Source organism: Lepidothrix coronata, unplaced genomic scaffold, assembly GCF_001604755.1.
Source record: "Lepidothrix coronata isolate B3197 unplaced genomic scaffold, Lepidothrix_coronata-1.0 Scaffold36, whole genome shotgun sequence".
In the NCBI taxonomy this organism is placed as follows: Eukaryota; Metazoa; Chordata; class Aves; order Passeriformes; family Pipridae; genus Lepidothrix; species Lepidothrix coronata.
In genome coordinates this window covers 5,416,630-5,436,084 of record NW_016690216.1, presented here as the reverse complement: position 1 = coordinate 5,436,084, position 19,455 = coordinate 5,416,630, and the positions used below count along the sequence as shown (strand labels likewise).

The 19,455-nt window shown below is 33.7% G+C and overlaps 2 long non-coding RNA genes across 2 annotated transcripts; both read right to left on the bottom strand.

Annotated features, from left to right (window-relative positions):
- Positions 1-3,654: 3,654 nt before the first annotated feature.
- On the bottom strand, positions 3,655-6,706 carry LOC108496103. The gene is made up of 3 exons (XR_001874321.1): positions 6,636-6,706; positions 6,419-6,518; positions 3,655-3,759 (listed from the first exon to the last, which is right to left on the bottom strand). It is a non-coding gene; the product is annotated as an uncharacterized LOC108496103 (long non-coding RNA).
- Positions 6,707-7,967: 1,261 nt separating this feature from the next.
- LOC108496102 lies at positions 7,968-18,107 on the bottom strand. The gene is made up of 3 exons (XR_001874320.1): positions 18,022-18,107; positions 11,972-12,046; positions 7,968-8,050 (listed from the first exon to the last, which is right to left on the bottom strand). It is a non-coding gene; the product is annotated as an uncharacterized LOC108496102 (long non-coding RNA).
- Between the last annotated feature and the right edge of the window lie 1,348 nt (positions 18,108-19,455).

The following is a 19,455-nucleotide window of genomic DNA, read 5'->3' as shown; positions in this document are numbered from 1 at the left end:
GAACAATTAAAGTTTACTAAAATTTCTTGGAGCTTTTTTGGCCAGAGTTCCCCACTGTAAACCTAGTGTTTCAGTAAAATTCAGTAGGTCTGGAATTCAATGATGACTCCAGCCCGAGAAGGGGAAAGGATAGAAAAAAAGATGTGGCATACTTCATTCAACTAGATATACCATATTTGCAAAGCCATAACTACTGAGGTTTTACAGTCTCATGACAATAACATGCCTTTTCTTAATTTGCTGTTCAGCATCTTTGTGGATATGCCAAGCCAATATGTCCATTCCAAAGTACTTAGAGAAAGCTAACAGCTCTCAGGGCTTGTCTGCTTCTGTAGTTATAGTCATTCAACAGAAAGCTGCTGGAGGTAAGATGCTTTGTAAGTCTGAAACTAATTCTAGGTAGGTTTGTGTGAAAATTACCTTCCTTATACTGTATTTCTTATAGCACTGCTCGATGTTTCACATCTACTGTATAGCTTTATACCATTCTATTTTCCAGATTTTTGAATCAAAAATTCTTGATCTTGAAATACTTCAGAGCAAGCACTTCTTGCTTGCTGCATGAATACTTTTGTCATCACTGAGCATTTCACCAGCTGCCCATTGATAAACAATTGACTACTCATGACCACTTAACAAGATTTATGAGAATCCTTTACTGTTACTCCTACAGATTTTACAATCACACACTAATATAACTGATTAGCCACACAGATAAAAGAAAATATTATCTTAGAGATAAGTTTTCCAACTGTGTATCTTTAAAGGAAACCCTCCAACTCAAACGAGAGAAAAAATGTAGTAGTAACTTGAATTGTAATAAGAGGACAGAAAGGAATTGGACAAGGATTTCTATTAAATAAATAAATAAATAAAACCCTTCAAAGAAAACAAGGTATGACCTAGAAATAAATTAATGCTTCTATAAAGTAGAAAAGCTTATTTTTCTTGACACTTTCAAAAGAGATAAACATAAATAAATGAAGACAATTATGTTGTGAAATCATATCCAAGGAATTGTGTTTGGTAAATAAATAGGGGTAGGGCAGGCAGTGGGGGAGCTAAAGCTAAATTCCAAATCTCTTCAGTGACCATATGCGGGCAAGTAGTAGCACAGAGGATTTTTTTCCCAGCGAACAGACCTTGAATATGGCTTGAATTTGAAGTCAGCAACTTCATGCTGGAGTTGCAATTATCCCAATAGCTCCCCGTAAGTGTGGTTGTGTGGTTGAGTTTTGGTTGAGTTTTCCTAATACAATATCTTCACAACTTTGAAAAGAATTTAGGAGATTTTCATGTTATTGCCTTGTCTTTGTGCTCAAGTGTAATGTATATTTCCTGAACAATTGTTTTCTATAAGAAATATCACCTCAAAGGCATCAAGCATGTTTTAAAAGTCCTTCACTAGATGTGCAGTTTTCTTAATTAGTTATTTACCAAGTCATAACAGGCAAAGACGCATAGAACAATAAAATAAATTATTCAAGCTTTACCTAAGATTTCCATCTCAACAGATTTTCAGCATTAAGGCTTGTAGTATTTCAGCCTCAGTGGAGGAAAGAATGAGAGATTCTGCTGCACAATAATAATCACAGCCTGTAACAAGGTCAGGAGAGGGAAAAAGAACAAGGGTTCTAATAAACTTCTATTTTAACAAACATGGTATGTGAACAGATAAGAATGCCAATACCTGATCTCATTTTGTTCATATGTTGATTGGCACAAAAAAAACCCAACCCCCCCCCAAACCAAACAACAACAACAAAAAGAAAACAAACAAACAAAACCACAAACAAACAAACAAAACCAAACAAAAAACCCCCAAACCAAACAACTCTATATCCCAAGTTTGAAAAAAGTAAAAATCTTGATTCATATTGATTCTAGGCAATCAGTTCAAGACTCTTCTTGCTGATTGCCAGAAGTTACCTCTCTAAATGTGTTTAACAGAACACATACTACATCCAGTTCTGAGACATTATTCAAGAGCATCCTGAAAGAGCTCATGCAGTTAAGAGTCAACAATTACTCAATATTTTGTTTAACTCATCAAAAACAAAATGTTGAGTTATCACTTCAATACACTTTACAGGGCTTTCACAAAGTCAAAGCATGGAGAACTAAAGGGCTATTTGAGAAACACACAACAGTGGGAAGCTGAAGACAATTTAACATTAGATTTTTTATTACTTCAAAAGTACTGTGAAACAAGTGAAACAAGATTACAACAGAAGTCATGTATCTGTTCAGCTCTTGAAGAGTAAACTTCTAGAAAAATATATTTCTACAAATAGAAGTTATTTGGTTAGAAACACAAATAACTGGATAAAATTCTGTTGCCTGTGTTACATAGGAAGTCAGATGAAATGATTGAATAATGCATTCTGAACTTCACATCTATATATCTACAAAAAATATCCATTTGGATATGTAATTTATGCAGTAGGGTGCCATGTGACTTCTTTTAACCGAATATGTTCCACAATGAAACTGTTCCACTACCTCCATTTCATCTAGCCAAGTAAAAGTTGGATATGACTTCACTGCTAATTTACTTAGAAGCTGGTTTTACCTCTTTTACTTGTGTTGAAGGTAGACAGTCTCTCAGATAATATCAAGGGGTTTATATATCTGATACTTGTATTGCCAAATGTTTTTAAAATGTAAGTGATTTTTAAATAGGTTATAAATTATAACTTTGCTGCATTTTGGTGTATCAACATTTCAAACATTTTAACAATGGAAGTCTTCAACATAAAATTCTTGAAGTAGAGTTGTATATACCTTTTATGACATGCCCCTAAAAGATATGTAGGCTTGACAAGTTTAGCATTGTCAGTGTATGAATTGGTTCAGACTGTGGCCTGACTGCAGATTTTCCACATTTTCCTTATCCCCTAGTGGCTGAAATTTCTAGACGGTACAGAAAAAGTAACTATGTAATTTGGCTTTAAATATTTATAGTTTTTAATTTATTTTCTTTTATATTATGATTTTTAATAATTTCTTTCTTTTTCTAGCATCTTATTTTTTCTATTATCTTATTTTCCTTTCCTATCACCACTTTTTTTAATTTTTTAGTATTTATTTTCTTTTCCTTTGTTCTCACACTTTCTGTTGTCTTTTACTCTGGAAACATGCCCTAATTCTTGCAATATTTTAAAATAAGTGGATATGGTTGAGATCATGTCAGTCCTCTGTACACTCAGTAAAAAATTCTAGAACTTAGTTTAAAAGAAACTTAGACAGAGGATTCAAGGTGAAGTCCCTCTCCTGGTGAATCTGATTAGAGTTTTTTCACTTCTTTTAGGGGTCATTATTTTACCTTTATTCTCATAATAGGCATCTTCATGTCATTGATGGTTCTTCATAAGAGAGTTATGAACAGTGCACCTGCTTTTGCCTGTTTAATTGCTAGAAGAAAAGAGCCTTGGTCTAAGCACAGATTACCTAAGGGACATCTCCATTTAAATAACAGTACCATACACGAGAAAAATCCATGTTCCTTTTAAAGTATTATTGAATATTTTATACCTAGGACATATAATTTTCTCTTATTGGTCATATTGCTTATTTGACCATTGTCAAACAAAATGTTCATTCTGTGCTCCATTTCATTATTTCCATGCACAATTCTCCTTATCGTGATTAGTAGCTGTTCAACCTGGCTCTCATCAGTGCTTTTCTGTAGTAGAAGAGGTGACAGAAGCTTATGGACCTCTGTCCTAAATGACTGTATCTTCTTCCCAGCCTGATGTCCTGTGTTCTCAAAAGAAATAAATAAAGCAAAAGTTTAATCTCAACTCGATTATACTTTCTATTTTCTTACAAGTTCAGACCACTTACACTGAAGTTGTGGTCACTGAGAAATAATTAAGTACTCCATCCCTCATAGGAAAATATTCACCCATGACAGTATAGGTATAATAGCATTATAGCCTAGTTAGTAAACCGTCTTTAAGAACAAGATTTTTAGTTGTCAATACCTAACCCTTTCACAAACTACTTCCTTCATCAAGGTCTCTTGCCAGGGTAATGAGATGCTCCATCAGGAAGTTATATATAATTCTGTCAAAATAATCTTAGAAAGTATATAATTTTGAATCACTGTTAGAAGCAGAGATATGAGAAACTGCAAATGTGTTCTTCTAAACTGGGAATGTAATATAGAATTAAATGCAAATAACTACATTAATGCAATATTATGATTGAGATATGACACAAACAGATGTCATTAAATTGCCAGTATGTTTCCCACAGCAACCTCAATTTTGCTGCTTTGCACTTTCTATACATACTATATTGTATTTCTGTGCCCTACACTGTGTAGTATTAACTTCACTGTATTTTCATATATTGGTACTGTTACTAAATAACAGTTGTTCTGGGAAGACAAACTCAGTTTCCTATTTTTGTTAATGTAAAATCTCCACAATAATGTCGAATTTTTTCTACGTTTAATTTCTTTTGGTTTTGCTAGTTTGTTTTTATGGTTTGTTTTTTTTTAAAAAGATATATATGTATATGTCAATGTATAAGCATGGCTAGGAGCCACTGCTTTTGAAGATAAGTGTGTATTTGAGACACAATAAGAACCATGAATACATTTAAATAAATTTTATTTCACTAGATTTTAGTCAGCTTGACTTTTTTTACACTTTTGGCCTTTTCCGTCCCAGTGTCACAGTTTGAGCCTATTTCAAACCAAGAAGACATAGGTCTTAACAGGAAAAAAAAGTCATCTGCTGGGACTTTATCTCCACCATGTTAGCCTACATATAAGGAAAGATCGGCAGGAACTCAGTAGGCTATGTACTGAGGCAGTGACACCAATTTAGATTTGACAGGTTTATTAAGGTACAAATTTTGGACTGAGTGCCTAATTGACATTCACACATTGAAATGAATAACAACTTAAAAGAATAAGGAATGTCTTGCATTGGTCAGTTTCTTTATTTTTACCAATGTGCTTTAAAATATATCTCCATACACACATTAACCTAAGAGAAAGAATAGCTGTAGCATAAGTTATACTTGGTATTTGCTAGTATCAAATTAGAGCTCACACTCTAGTGTGATAAGACTAAACAGGAAAATAGACCAGCAGTTTTAAATAGGGTTTTTTTCAGAAGCACCGTGTTAAAATATAGTCTCCTACCATTTTATGAAAGAAGAAATTTAAATAATTTTGGGAATTCCAGGAAAGACGTGTGTATAGTTCTTTAAAAGCTGTGGTGAAAAAAGAGTTTATTGTTGTTTCTATTTTGTCAGATCTGTAAAATTTTCAGATAATACTGCAATACATACAACATGATCGTTGGGGGGTTTCTTGGCTACTATAAAAATTTTGTATCACTACCTTTGCATTTATTTGTACAATTACTTTGAAACTGATACCTCGTAAAAATTAAGGGAAGTTTTCTGAAATTTGAAAATAGCAATTGTCAGTATTTTTGCCATGTATATACCTATTATGTCTTGATATAAAAGTAGTCTTAGGAAATTTTTCTGAACATCTACTCATGAAGAATATAATTCTGCATGATTTCATTTTGCTGAAATTCCTGGGAGGCAAGCTCATGCTAATGATGTTTTATAAGTAGAGGAGCACACACTGGATAATATTTGTCCTGGAGTGTTTCCCTAAAATGTTCTGAAATGCTTCTTCCTATTTTTCTATTTCAGGACTTACCTATTAAGAAAGCATGAGAGAGAAAACAAAAAGTGTCACAAAAACTGTGCTAACTCACGATTTACACTAGTTGGACTAGATAATCTACCTCAGTGTAAGGTGTAAGTAATGAATACATAGTAAGGTACAGGTAAACCAATCATAAGATTTTGGAGACTGTAGCAAGATGTAATTTTGCAAACAAATTACTGAGATATTATGAATGTCACTTTGGTTTATTCAATGTGAGATTCTGACCATTGTTTTAATAATTCCACTCTGAATAGCTTTTCAAGTCCAATAAAATTGCCAATGCTTTATTTTAAATTGTTGCCCATGGCAAATCTTAAATGATATTTCTAAAAGAAATGAATTAGACATTATGTATGATTTAAATAAATAATTACATTCAATTGAAAGCACACCTAACTTTCAGCACTAAAAATAGTGATAGATTCTTCTAAACTGATAGGATTATACTTGTATGTTTTAACATCTTTGATTAAATACAGTAAGTAAGCTAAGCTACTATAAAATTTGCATTTGTGTTCTCCGTATGTAGGTTTTCCTTTCTGTTCTAAAACTGACCTCAGTCTGCTACTACGCTCATCTCAAAGAGGGTTTTTTGGTTTCTTTAATGAAGAGATGCTGTTCTTTTGTAATTTACACATATTTGTTCTTGATTTTTTCCTTTATTATCTCTATGTTTATACACTGAAGTACAACTGAAGTTAGCAAAAGGATTACCTGTTCATAACATGCAGAGTATTGGACAGGCCCAGCAACAGTTTTGCCTAGAATTTCAAGTTCCTTTGTTTTATGTAACAAATGGGAGGAAAAAAATAATCTGTGGTGAAAAGGGAAAAAATATTTAGGAATTCCCAAAATATAGGTGAAATAGTAGCTTTGCACCATTTTTTTAATTCAGTAAAAAAATAATAACAATTAAATCCTCAATTCTTACCTCACACAAGTGCCACTGAAATCAAAGTTTATACGACCAAAGAACAAGCTCTGATTACACACAGAAACTCCTGTGGATTAAAGTTAAATCCAGTAAGTCACAAAGAAATGCACATCTGGTGGAACACATTCTAACAACACAATTTTCTTACAAAGCTTGAGAGATCAGGATGAAAACAGAGATTTAAACCTTGCAAAATAAATATTAAAAAACAACTGGTGTAATGCTTGAATTTCCATCAATATCAAATCAAAGTAGCAAAAATTCAAAGCCATACATCTGTATGCACTGTAGCATTTTAAAACATTTCTTAAAGAAAAAATAAAATAAAAATTAAAAAATAAGCAAAAAAATCATAAAATTAATGCAATAAAAATATGAAAAGTTAAAGTACGTGTTGAAACAGATACAGTATTTTAAAATCATTTACTTCATGTAAATAAGATATTGGTGTCAATGAACATTTAAAAATGAATGAGCTGTTCAGGAGATTCAAACACAAATGCACCTTGTGCGCTATAAAAGGTTTCAATTTTGCTATTTTCTAAACACAGAAAAATGTATCTCCCCCATTCAGAATATTGAATGTCTTATGAAAAGTGAAAGGTCATTTGTAACTGTCCAAAGGATTGATGGAGTTGAGATACCTCCTTGACCTTCACCCTGCACTCATAAAGAACAGTCTCAGATGACAGAGCATCAGGCAAGTTTTCAGAAAATGTCTTTTCTTATTCTATATTGCATAGCAGGCTTGTTACCTGATATTTTTCATAATTGTATGTCAAGATTTAATTACTTCATGTCTTCCCTCATTAAAAGCAAACTGTCATCTAATACCATTCAGCTATATTTGTGATTTGCACTAATTCAAACATTTCTGTCTGCTTTTTGCCATTGTTTTCCATCTCAGTTTCTACAATAATTGCTTTGGAGGCCTACATAAACAATGTCAAGGTCAAACCTTACAAATACAAAAATTTTTTTCCAATTACTTATTGTCAGTTAAGGATGCACATTATAAAAACTGGTTCAGAGGAGTTTCTTTTTTTTCTTTGTATTATAATGCAAGTGGGAATGAAAGCTCAAGTTAAGATGTTAAAACAACAAACTTCAACAAGACTTGTGAAAACATGAAGCATATTAGATTTTAATCATTCTACCACAATTTCAATCATGTAGTATATTAGGGAAATCACATATAAAATATACTATTAACCACATGCTGGAAGTAGAATAAAATTTACTCAAAGGTAAATCCTTTTGTTGTTATATTCTTTCATCCTACCAACACAGAGAGTCAAGGACATACAGCTTAATGGTCCACTTACCAAGAAACAAGAAGGTAAAGAATTCATTTATCAAGCTTCAGTATAAAGTGTCACTCTCCCTACTTCCCTGCAGAAAGCCTGAGAGTCCTAGGCAGCAAAAGAGTGAAATGAGAAAAAGATGCAAGAGGCAGGAAAAAAATGTATTCGCTGAAGACAATGAGGATGCATTGGGATAAAATAGATAATGACAAACAAAAAAACCCAAACGTGAGAGTGACTATTGTTCCTTCACTATTTTCTCAGTCATAGAAGTATTAATATGAATATAGTACATTGTCTAAAAGAAAAAAAAGAAAATTATTAATACTATGTTGGGGAACTGTGGTGGGTTGACCTTGGCTGGACACCAGGTGCCCACCCAGCCACTCTATCACTCCCCTTCCCAGTCAGACAGGAGCGAGAATAAGGTGAAAAACAACTCATGGGCTGGGATAAGGCAGTTTACTTGAAGCAAAAGCAAAGTGAAAGCTTGCACATCCAAAAATTGAAGTTTATTCTCTAATTCCCATGAGCAGTGATGGTTGGCCACTCCTGAGAAGCAGGGCTTCAGCACACATAATGGTTTCACCGCAGGCAGCCATTGGAGACAATGAATGCCCACCCTCCTGCTCCTTGCCTCAGCTTTTATCTCTGAGCTGATGTCATATGGTTGGTCAGTTAGGGTCAGCTGGCCTACTTGTGTCCCCTCCCAGGATCACTGATATGTTATCAACACTATTCTAGCTACCAATGCAAAGCACAGCTCTGTGAGGGCTACTATGGGGAAATGAGCTCCAGCTCAGCCAGACCCAATACAAGAACCCAAGCACTTTTTACTGAAAAGTCAGAGATTTAACTTTTATTTGGCATGTTACTTGCTCTAGGAACATAAATGAAAACTACTATACTATCACCTGGCTACAAAAGTACTTTGGATCCACAGGAGAGGAAACAAAAAACATGGTAGTCAGTTGTTATTGAACAATTTTTCCAGTGCTAAATCCTTCACTTTTTCCCATCTCAAAATGCTTTCTTGATTTTTTCATTAAAAGGTATGTGAGCCTGTCATGTTAAGACACCTGTTTTCAGAAAATCCTCCATACCCTGTGTAACGTACATTTAACTCTCTTGTACATAAACTACGCTACAAACTATAGTTTCATAAAAAGCAATTTTAGTGTTTGGCGTTTTTTGTTAATTTGCTAATTTTGTTGTATTTAAAACAAATTACTATCTAATTTTTAGACTATTCTTCCATATTTTGAGAAACCCAGATTTAGTTCCTTCTTTTCCATCAAAAAACTCAAACCAACTTCTTCAATCTCCCATCCCTGACTATCAACCAATAAACTCTTGTGAAGGACAGAAGGGTGAAGTTCATCTTCCGATTTGTGAGAGGTTAATTCTCAGTGGTTACTTCATTCCAGCAAAACTCACTCAAATCTTTGCTATAACTCTCAGAATACTTAAAAAAAAAAATCAAAAGAACTTCTGCAAGGTAAAAAAAGAGGTATCGGTTTATTCTGGGAAGACGCAGGACTATGAACTGCTCAGGGTGCTCAGGTGCTTAACTTTTCCATTATAGGTCAACTGACAGATCACTAAAAATGAACAGGAAAAAGAAGCCACTGAAGTATTTCAGTCAGTGAAAGAAAAAGCATCTAGAATCCCCAAATTAATGAAGAGTTAGAAATCATTATAATGACTGGGGCAGGGTGGGGAGACTGGAGCAAGAAAAATCTAAACCAGCAGCAGTTTCTACAAGAGCATACAATGTGTTTACATTGGCAGGAAAAGCAGCAAGTATTAATATATATGGTCTAGAAAAACTATTTGGATCCACAATATCCAAGAGTCTAAACCAAGAGCATCTGGTATTACTGTACATTTTCCCCAACCCCCGGGTTTCTGACTGAAAAGGTCTGCAGGTTTTTTTCTTTATCTTTTTTTTACTGATATACTTTGTAGTTCCAGGGTCTTAAGCAGCTTTTAGTCAAATCCAACATGATTTGCTATATGGAATCACAAATTAAAAAACATTTGAATTATAAAATATTTTTATTTACTATGTCTTTTTGGTCAGATGAGTGGAAGCAGCTCAAGGTGACAAAATATTTGTTTTCTTCAGTCATGTATGGAAATTATGATTTTTTATTATCTATGGACAAGTGCTTTGGCTTACAGAACAGCTGATTTTTTTATTATCTTTTGTCATTGGCTATGAAATCACAGTTAATAAGTTTCACAGATTGCAATAATACCCTTGAGAAACTGTGTGCTATCTGTCAAACATGTAACTTTAAGGTCTAATAATATGCAATATGTTTACATAGGTTATTGAAGTGCAGTTATTACCCAGCATAGATATTTATTAAAAAAGATAGAAGTATAGCATCTCAAAGTTAATATAATTTAATATATTTATTTAAATACAAATATAAATGGTAGAAGATATATTCATAAAACATATGCAGCAAAATATGCTTCTGTAATGTAAGAAAATTGTTTGTGGAGACTACCACTACTGCAAGATTTTAAGGACATACGACATTATCAGAATTGATCTAAAACTTGTTAAAGTCAAAAGAGACCTTGGAGAGCTTCTGAGCAGTGTCTGTTGGAAAAATATTTAGTTGGAGACGTGTGGATGAGTGTATATACAAAAGAACCATATGATTTTATAATAATTTATTTTGGCTCTTATGATCAACTCAAATTCTTTGCATTTTTAATTTTTATTTTTAGATGGGTCATGGATATCTCAATCTGAGAAGTGGTACCTTTACAGCAGAACTTATAATGACTGTGTGCTGACCTGTACTAGAGGTCATTTTGCTATGCAAACTTTCACTGCTCTAAGCATAAGGGCAATGCTTTGCCTAGTCTTACAGAAGTTTGGAAGTTATTATAGAAAATATTATGTGATTCTCACTAAAAAATATGTAAGTTAAACACTTTTGTTTCGCCAGCATCACGTAGGGATAACAAGGAGATGTCCAAAATGTTTGCCTCAGGCAAATATAGTCCTTTTGGCTAGTAGAGACAAAATAAATAACATATACCAAACCAATCTATCTTCAAGAGAACAGTCCTTCTGCAATACTACCCTTAATTATCTTGGTTTATCCTTGAACAGACAAAAGTACTTATTAGTTTGTGAACTACACCTGCCGTTGTTTTGTCTTCTAATGAAGATAATACACTTTATTTTACTAGTTAAGATTACATTTACAAAAATTTCATTTTAGCGTAGCAGTATTCTATGAATTTCACTGTTTTTAAATTTGGTTTTCAAAGTGTCATGAAAAGCATCCCATAATTTTATGGATGTCTTATAAGGATCCTTGATGTAACACATCCTTATTATCTCATTTGCAGACTTTCCATAGTTAATATACTAGCCATAACATTAATTGTTGCTGTACTCCACTAACAGACATGCTAGACTTTTTTTTTACTTCAGTGTTGGCCATTACATACTTATTTCACTCATAGATTATAAGAGGAACTGTAACAGCAAGCAGTATCCACCAAATCTGTGTAGCTGTGTTGGAAAACAATCACCAGAAAAGTACATTAATCCTGTGCTGGAAGATTCATCTCCAGGTACAGGAGACTAGCTCAGTTTCTTTGACCATTTATCTCTGAAATGATCGGCAGGGATGCCAATTAGAAACACTGTTTATCACTGTAGCTTAACTTGTGATGTTTACACCTTCCTAGCAGAAACCAGACTGAAAAAATTTCTCTTTCCTTACAAATTGCTCATTTGTATCTACAGCAATATCAAAATTTTTGGATAGGTATTCGGTTCATCTGGCTCAGAACCTTGCCTTCAGCATCAGCCCTGTGCTGAATACTTCACAAATGTGTGCATCAACATTTAAAGACAACTGTGTAATGTTTCCATTAAATCTCATCCCATGAATTCTAACATTATATATTTCATTCATATACAGTATAACAATATAATAAGAAGGAAAATGTGTAGATTCAAGCGCTTTTTGCAATAGGTGGTATTATACGCACCTTCGTATGTAAATAGTATCTTCCCAGATCAATGTAAATCCTCAGTTTCAATGTCTATGTTCAAGCAGACCATCACTGCATGAAAATTTTCAAAAAGTCAGTTCAGAAAAACAAATAGGGTTTACACCGGATTGCACCTGCAAGAGGATATTGAGTAAAGCAAATTCCACAGGTTCTGCTTAAAGATGTTTTCTTCCACTTGGAATTGTATTTAACCAGATGAGGTTCTACTAAGCAACTTTTAGGAAACTTCAGCTTCAGATTACTTTTTTCTGATTGCTGACAAATATTCTTTGTGAGCTAATTAATATGATTATATTTAATTATTCATACTATATTAAGATGATTGTCATTTAACTTTCAACGCATTTGATTTATATATTTAATGTACATGAAGCTTTAAAAAACCTAACAGATATCAAATCATGAGTTAAAATCAAATGGCATGGTCTTCTCTTTCACAGTGACTACATCTCCAACCATTACTCTGATATTATAGTCTCTTGCAATATTTCCTAATTGTGGTTACATATTAGCTATAGACATCTTTCTAACATAGCAGGATTACCTAATTCCAGAATTTCAAGACTCTATAGCTCTATAGGTAGAGGACTACAAAAGGACTAAAATTAAGATGAGTATCTACTTTTTAAAATCCATTTACAGCTTGTGAAAAAAGGATAGAGAAAAAAATCAAAATTCTTGCTAGGAACAAAAGCTTTTGCTTGGAAGTCTGCAAAAGATGATCTGAACAGGGCAAGAAAAAAAATAGTTTAGAAGGTATAGAAGTAATAAGTTTAATTTCCCATAGGTCTGTGCTCTGTGGCACATAAACCTTGGTGTCTAACATGCTACAGTCTCCTTTTTCTTCCTACTTAAATGCATATTTGCAAGAAACCTTTAGGAATGTAACACTAAGACCTTATTTTTGACTATTCCATCCAATTTGCATTAAATCAGTTAGCATCCAGTGATATCAAGTCATTAATATTTTCCTAGAGAAACATTTTATGCTACATGAAAAGTGATATGCTACCTATTTTGTACCATATATTTAAATTTTTCTCTGATAAATTCTTAAAATAAAAGTATTGTTTAATGCCTAATTCTGTATCAATTAATGATGGAACTTAACTCCAAGGGCTTAATGCACAATTCTTCCTTCAGTTTAACAATATTTAACCTTTTTCTTATTTCTAAAATTGTTTAGTAGTATGAAGAAGTTAGCATATTTGTTCAAAAACCAAATGAAAGTAAAATTCAAATCCTATGTACATAACAAACTGCTATATATAAAACAGTCTGTATGGCAAATATTTTTCCTTGAATGAATAGCTTTTGTAACCTGTCTTTTTCTTAATCAGGTACACGACTCTCTGTAAACTTTCTTTGCTTTCAAAGGCAAACATAACTAATAATTTCTGTAAAGGTCTTGAGTCCTTCCAACATCTGGTTTTGGTTTACTATAAAAACTGTGTCTCTGATCTCATGTGTTGAACTACTGTATGTTTGCCACTGTCTATTTCCTGTGAAAAAATACACCGAACAATAACAGCTTTTGTTCCTAACCTTCCAGTCACTGGAGCAGCTGAACAAATAATTTTTGTGCTTTCATTTTAAATAATTTATTCCATGTATATGTTTGTGTAAGGTCATTTGGGTTATTGGATGTTTCATCATTTAAAAATCAAATATTAGAAATTTAAATTACTGAAAACTACATCTAATAGTTTCCTTATGCTTTTAGCAATTCTTTTGACAAAATTTCCTTCCAAAATATCTTTGAGTCTATATATAGCTTTGTGTCAATGGATGAAGCTAGGGAAAAAAATGTTACAAAGAAAGCTAAGCATCACAAATAATCCTACTCAGTAATAAATCAGAGGTCTCAACTTACAGTTCTGCTTAGATATTGATCATTTTGGTATGTTATCTATATTATGATTAGCATATAGTAAGATCAAATTGCAAAATTCGAATACTGAATTTTTCCTTAAATCATAGAGAACATAATTTATATCTGCACATGCACACACAAACACACAAACACAAACACAGACTTGGTCCTTGCAACTACTCAAGCTTGCAAATGTCCTTGCCTTCCTTATTATTTTCTGCTCCTCCTCTGCACAGACTTCATTTGCATTGTGCAGATTCCTCCCTTCCTGTTCTTTTAAACATAAACCTTTACAGTCATGATGCATTCTGTGTCTATGCACTATTTCATGATCCAGCTTTCTCCCAGGGTTCTACGTTTTTATCAAGTCATGGATTCTTATGGTTCAGTTTCACGAGTCATTAATTTGCTGTATATTATCAAAATACTCAACACTGTCTGGTTCTGCTATGTCTTTTTCCTTTTTTCATTGAAACTTTATTGATTCCAGTGCATACTTGGTGTTGCAACCAAATTATTAAAATTAGGTTAAGTTCCCAAGTTAATATCAGTTCAAGTTCTAGATTTTTCCTAATTTTCAATGTCAGTTTTGGGTAGCTCCATCCCACTTTAAACCTAAATAAACATATTTAAACCACCAAATTTTTACTTATATTTCTAGGTCTTATGTACATTGCAATTTATATAGTCCTATTTTTAAATTTCTATTTATTTATATTTTATTTGCATTTAATGCATAGGAATTACATTCTTTGCATTTACTGGGTTTTATGCAGTTCACACTCTACATTTTGACTTCATTAAGAAAAGAGTATATAAATATCTGAAATTTGTATAAATCACATAATAATCTATATTCTATTTGGAAGGTAAACATCATGTTCCTATTTATTTATTTACCACCTGATTGGGATTTCCCATGTCTTTAAATTGGGCTATTGGCATGCAGTCTATTCAGAATTTTACAGTTTAGTAGCTAACATTTAAAATAAAAAAAGTAGAGAAAGTTTTTTTTTAAAAAAATAGCTAGAAGAGGATAATTTGTTACAAAACTTCTTGACTAGAGTTTCTCTTTTTGCTATTACTGTGATACACAGCTGTTTTAAATTACATGAGTAGAGGTGCATGTAACTGAAGTGATTCCAGTATCCCAAGATTCTATTCTTAAAAATGCTATTGAATCAGAGAAACCTTTAGTTTAATGTTAATTGATAATCCTAAACAAATTCCTAATTACAGGTAGAAGTAGTAGGAAAATAATCCAAGTAGTTTCAAGATGGAGTTTGCTTAGTTCCTAAGGTGTATTTTAAGACATGTCTGCAACACCAAGAAGTGATACAATGACTTTGGATATGACTTCTGAGGTAATTTAGTAAAGTCAGGAAACTGTAAACCAATAACTGAAAAATACCACTTCTCTTTTTTGCCTTGATTGAAAACTTCTGAATATAGAAGATAGTAATTTCGCAAACTGTGTAAACAAATTTCAGACAAGTTCAGCTGAACTACTCACTTTTGCCTGGCAAATTGACTGTGCTAACTTCACAAAGGACAACTTGAAAACACATTCATTACTCAGTTGACACAACAAAGATCAAGGCTTATGATATCATAAATTAAAAATAGCACTTTTTTTTCCTCGAAGTCACTACTTTATTTGCAGGAGTCTACATATTTTTAGCATCTCTCGTACTCTATTCAGAATCTACTCACAATTCAACCTTTAAGCATTTTATAGTAGTCTTCTTTTCCCTGAAAATTTTGGTTTAATTATCCCACTTTTAAAATTAGTACATTTTATTTCTTCACTGATATTGGAAAACAAAAAAGCGTATACTGATATTACTTCAGTCAAGACCTTGAAATCTATACAAACAGCATGCATAGGTTTTAGAGTAAAATACAAACTGCAAATAATTTATATTGTAAATACATAACACATTTTACCCAGGTCTACTTAAAATTTAGTATTTTTCTTATATACAGTATATAGATGTATGTATTCAGTTTATGCAACCATAAAAATAAGAAAGATCTATTTTCCTGAGATGGTATACCGTGGTGAGCTAACCTCATCAAACAGCTGAACTCCCACCCAGCTGCTCATTCACTCTCAACAGGACAGGGGAGAAAACAGGAAAAAAAAGAGAAATGCAAAATACTTTAAAGATAAAGACAGGGAGATCACTTACCAATTACTGTCTCAGACAAAATAGACTCAATTTAGGGAAAATTAATTAATAGCCAATTACAATATATTTGCATAATGAGAAACAAAAAGGCAAACATGAAAAAACAGCACCTTTCTGCCCCCAGGCTCAATTTGTTCCTTCACTGCCAACTTCAGCATGTATCCCAGCAAGCAACACAGTGGGGATAGGAGATAGAGGGTTATGGTCAGTTCATAACGGCTTCTCCCTATTGCTCATTCCTCCTCACACTTTTGCCTCGCTCTGGTGCGGGTCTTCTCCACAGGCTGCAGTCTTCAGGAGAAAATCTGCTGCAGTGTGGACTGCCCATGGGTCACAGTTCTTTCAGTACCACTTGCTTCAGCATGGGGTCCTCCACAAGCTGCAGTGGATACCTGCTCTAGCAGCTGGAGCACTTCCAATTCCTCTCTTCTTTCCTTTACCTTTCTTCCTTATCCTTCATTTTCTTTCCTTCTTTTTCCTTTCTTCCTTCCCTCCCTCCCTCCTTCCTTCCCTACCTCCTTCCTTCCTTCTTCAAAGCAGTGATTTTGCTCTTAAATATGTTTTACCAGAAGCTCTATGACCTTGGCTGATGGGCTTAGCTATGTCCTATGATGTCTGTTGAACTTGGCTGGAATCAGCTGTGTCCAGCATGGGGCAATCCCTGCAGCTTCCCAACTGGCAACACTTTTGCATATACACACAAAGCACAAAAAAAAAGGAAAAAGTATTTCAAAGCTTACCTACCTCCTTCTGACAATGCAACAAAATATTTAAATATATCAGGAGGAAACAAATTTTAACAGTGCCATATAGGAAATATTTTAATTTTAAAAAAGATAAATGCTTGTAAATTACATAAAAGATGTTCATTTTCTACATATGTTTCTATTCTTGGAAGGAAAATTACCTAACTCTAATTTAGAGATAAGAAAATTCTTTTCATTCCATCTGTTAGAACTATGTTAGATGACAGCTGTTGAATTTAAATTTTACTATCAGGATTGGGCAACTTTTACTCAAGGAAATGTTTGAGATTTTTTTGATGACTCTTCTAAAAAATTAATTTCAATTATCAATTAATCATTATTATGAATCAGTCTCAGAATTCTGAGGAAGCTTCCAGGGGACTAGAAAAAAAAAAGTTTTCCAATATTTTAAAAAGGAAATAGGATAAATAGGCTAAGTCTGTATCAGTTAGCCTCATACTGATACAAAGCAAAATCATGTATAAACCAGCAAAACCAGTAAAAATGTAAAATAAAGAAGCATTACTACTGACAACCTGTGAAGAGTAATCAAAAAAATAGCTCATCATACATTTCATAACTTTTAAAAAGTGTGTTTGATAATAATAATTGTATTGATTAGACATTTTAATATCTATATAGATAATTATTAATATAAAAAAGGATTTGTGTTTGTTTAAAATAAAGAAGGAACAGCCCATGTCATTATTTTTCAAGAGATTCTGTGGATATCTCTTCTTGTCTCAGTACTAGTCAATAGTATGAAAGAAGCTAAAATCTAATTGTTCATAAAGTTTAGAAATGGCATTAAAATAGTGGAGTTGTAAACACAGTGGTATGATTATCATGGCTGATTTAGTAGCGTTGGTACATTTGAAAAAGGTACATATTTATAACAGCCAAAATTACAGCCAGGCAGACAGAAACTGAAAGTGATCTCAAGCACAATATAAGATACTAGAGAAATTGCTTTCATTTTCTAATTTGATAGTTAGTTTTTTTCTGAAATATAGGACAAGTGCAAGTGAGGAACAACTCTACTAGAAAAGTCCAGGTGATATCATAATGTATCACATAGCTTAAAATATAAAGATTAAAATAATTTAGAACATAAAATAAGGTTTTAGTAAACAGAAATTGATTTTCAAAGCATGATTAGCAGCTTTGGTCCTGTAGAAAGGAGTAAGCCATATATGTATTTTCTGAGGCACATACCTGTAAGAGAATTTTCAACAGAATAATTTGACTCAAAGTGGATTACCTAATATATGGTTTGATTATCCTGGAGGACTTTGTGACTGAAATAACAGAAAGGAACAAGGTGGAAATACAAGTCAGATTTATAGGAAATTCTTTGTAGGTGATTTAAAACACAGCCCATTATGTCAATGTATGCTTGCAGTCCAGAAAGCCAACCGTATTCTGGTCTCCATCAAAAGAAGCATGGTAAGCAGGTCTTTGCTCTGATGAGATCCTACCTGAAGTACTGTGTGCAGCTGTAGGGCCCCCAAAATAAGATGGACACAGACCTATTGGAGTGAGTGTACAGGAGGACCATGAAGATAGATGATCAGAGCGCTGGGGCACCTCTCCTATGAAGACAGACTAAGAGAGCCAGAGTTGTTCAGCCTGAGTTGTTCAGAAGAGAAGGCTCTGCAGAGACCTTACAGCAGCCTTCCAGTACTAAAAGGAAGCCTACAAGAGAGCTGGAGAGGGACTCTTCAAAAGGGCATGTAGTGACAGGACAAGGGGGAAAGGGCCTAAGCTGAAAGAGGGTAGATTTAGATTAAATATGAGGAAAAAAATTGTTTCTTGTGAGGGTGGTGAGGCGATGGAACGGATGTTGTGGATGTCCCATCGCTGGAAGCATTCAAGGTTATGTTGGATGGGGCTCTGAGTAACCTGGTGTAGTGGAAGGTATCCCTACCCATGGCAGGCAGGTCGGAACTGGGTGCCCTTTAAGTTCCTTTCCAACCAAAACTGTTCTATGAATTAAATACTCCTTCCAAAAAGCCAGTTAAGGTACTATATATATAAATGCCTATAAAGATATTCTTAAGTCTTTAGTGTATACATACCCATAATTACATATTTATATGTGTTCGTATTTATCATGGTTAGGCTTTGTGAACGAAGATTTGGGAAGGGCTCCACCCACGTTTGCTACAAGCATGCTGGTGGCTAAAAAGGCCAATACGAGATAGACAAGTCCAGTTGCAAAAGGCACAGCAGAAAGACTCCTTAGGTGGTATCAGCATCGGCAAGACACGATTCTTTCTGCATTGTCTGTTTGTATTTATATTGTGTTGACAATTGCTATCATGGCTAGGCTTCGCGAACGAAGATTTGGGAAGGCTCTATTCACATTTGTTACAGGCACGCTGGTGGCTTATGAGGCCAATACGTGACAGACATATCCGATTGCAAAAGGCACAGCAGAAAGACTCCTTAGATGGTGTATTCTGCAATACACGATTCTTTCTGCGTTGCCTTTTTTCCTCGAGAGTGATCCTCCGTGTGTTCTCGAAGGAGACAGCTGCATTATAGATGGTGTGTCTCCAGGCCTCCCGATTTGGGGCCAGAGTAGACCAGTTATGGTGATCAATATGGCCAAGGCTGAGATGTTGTTTCAGGGAGTCCTTGTATCTT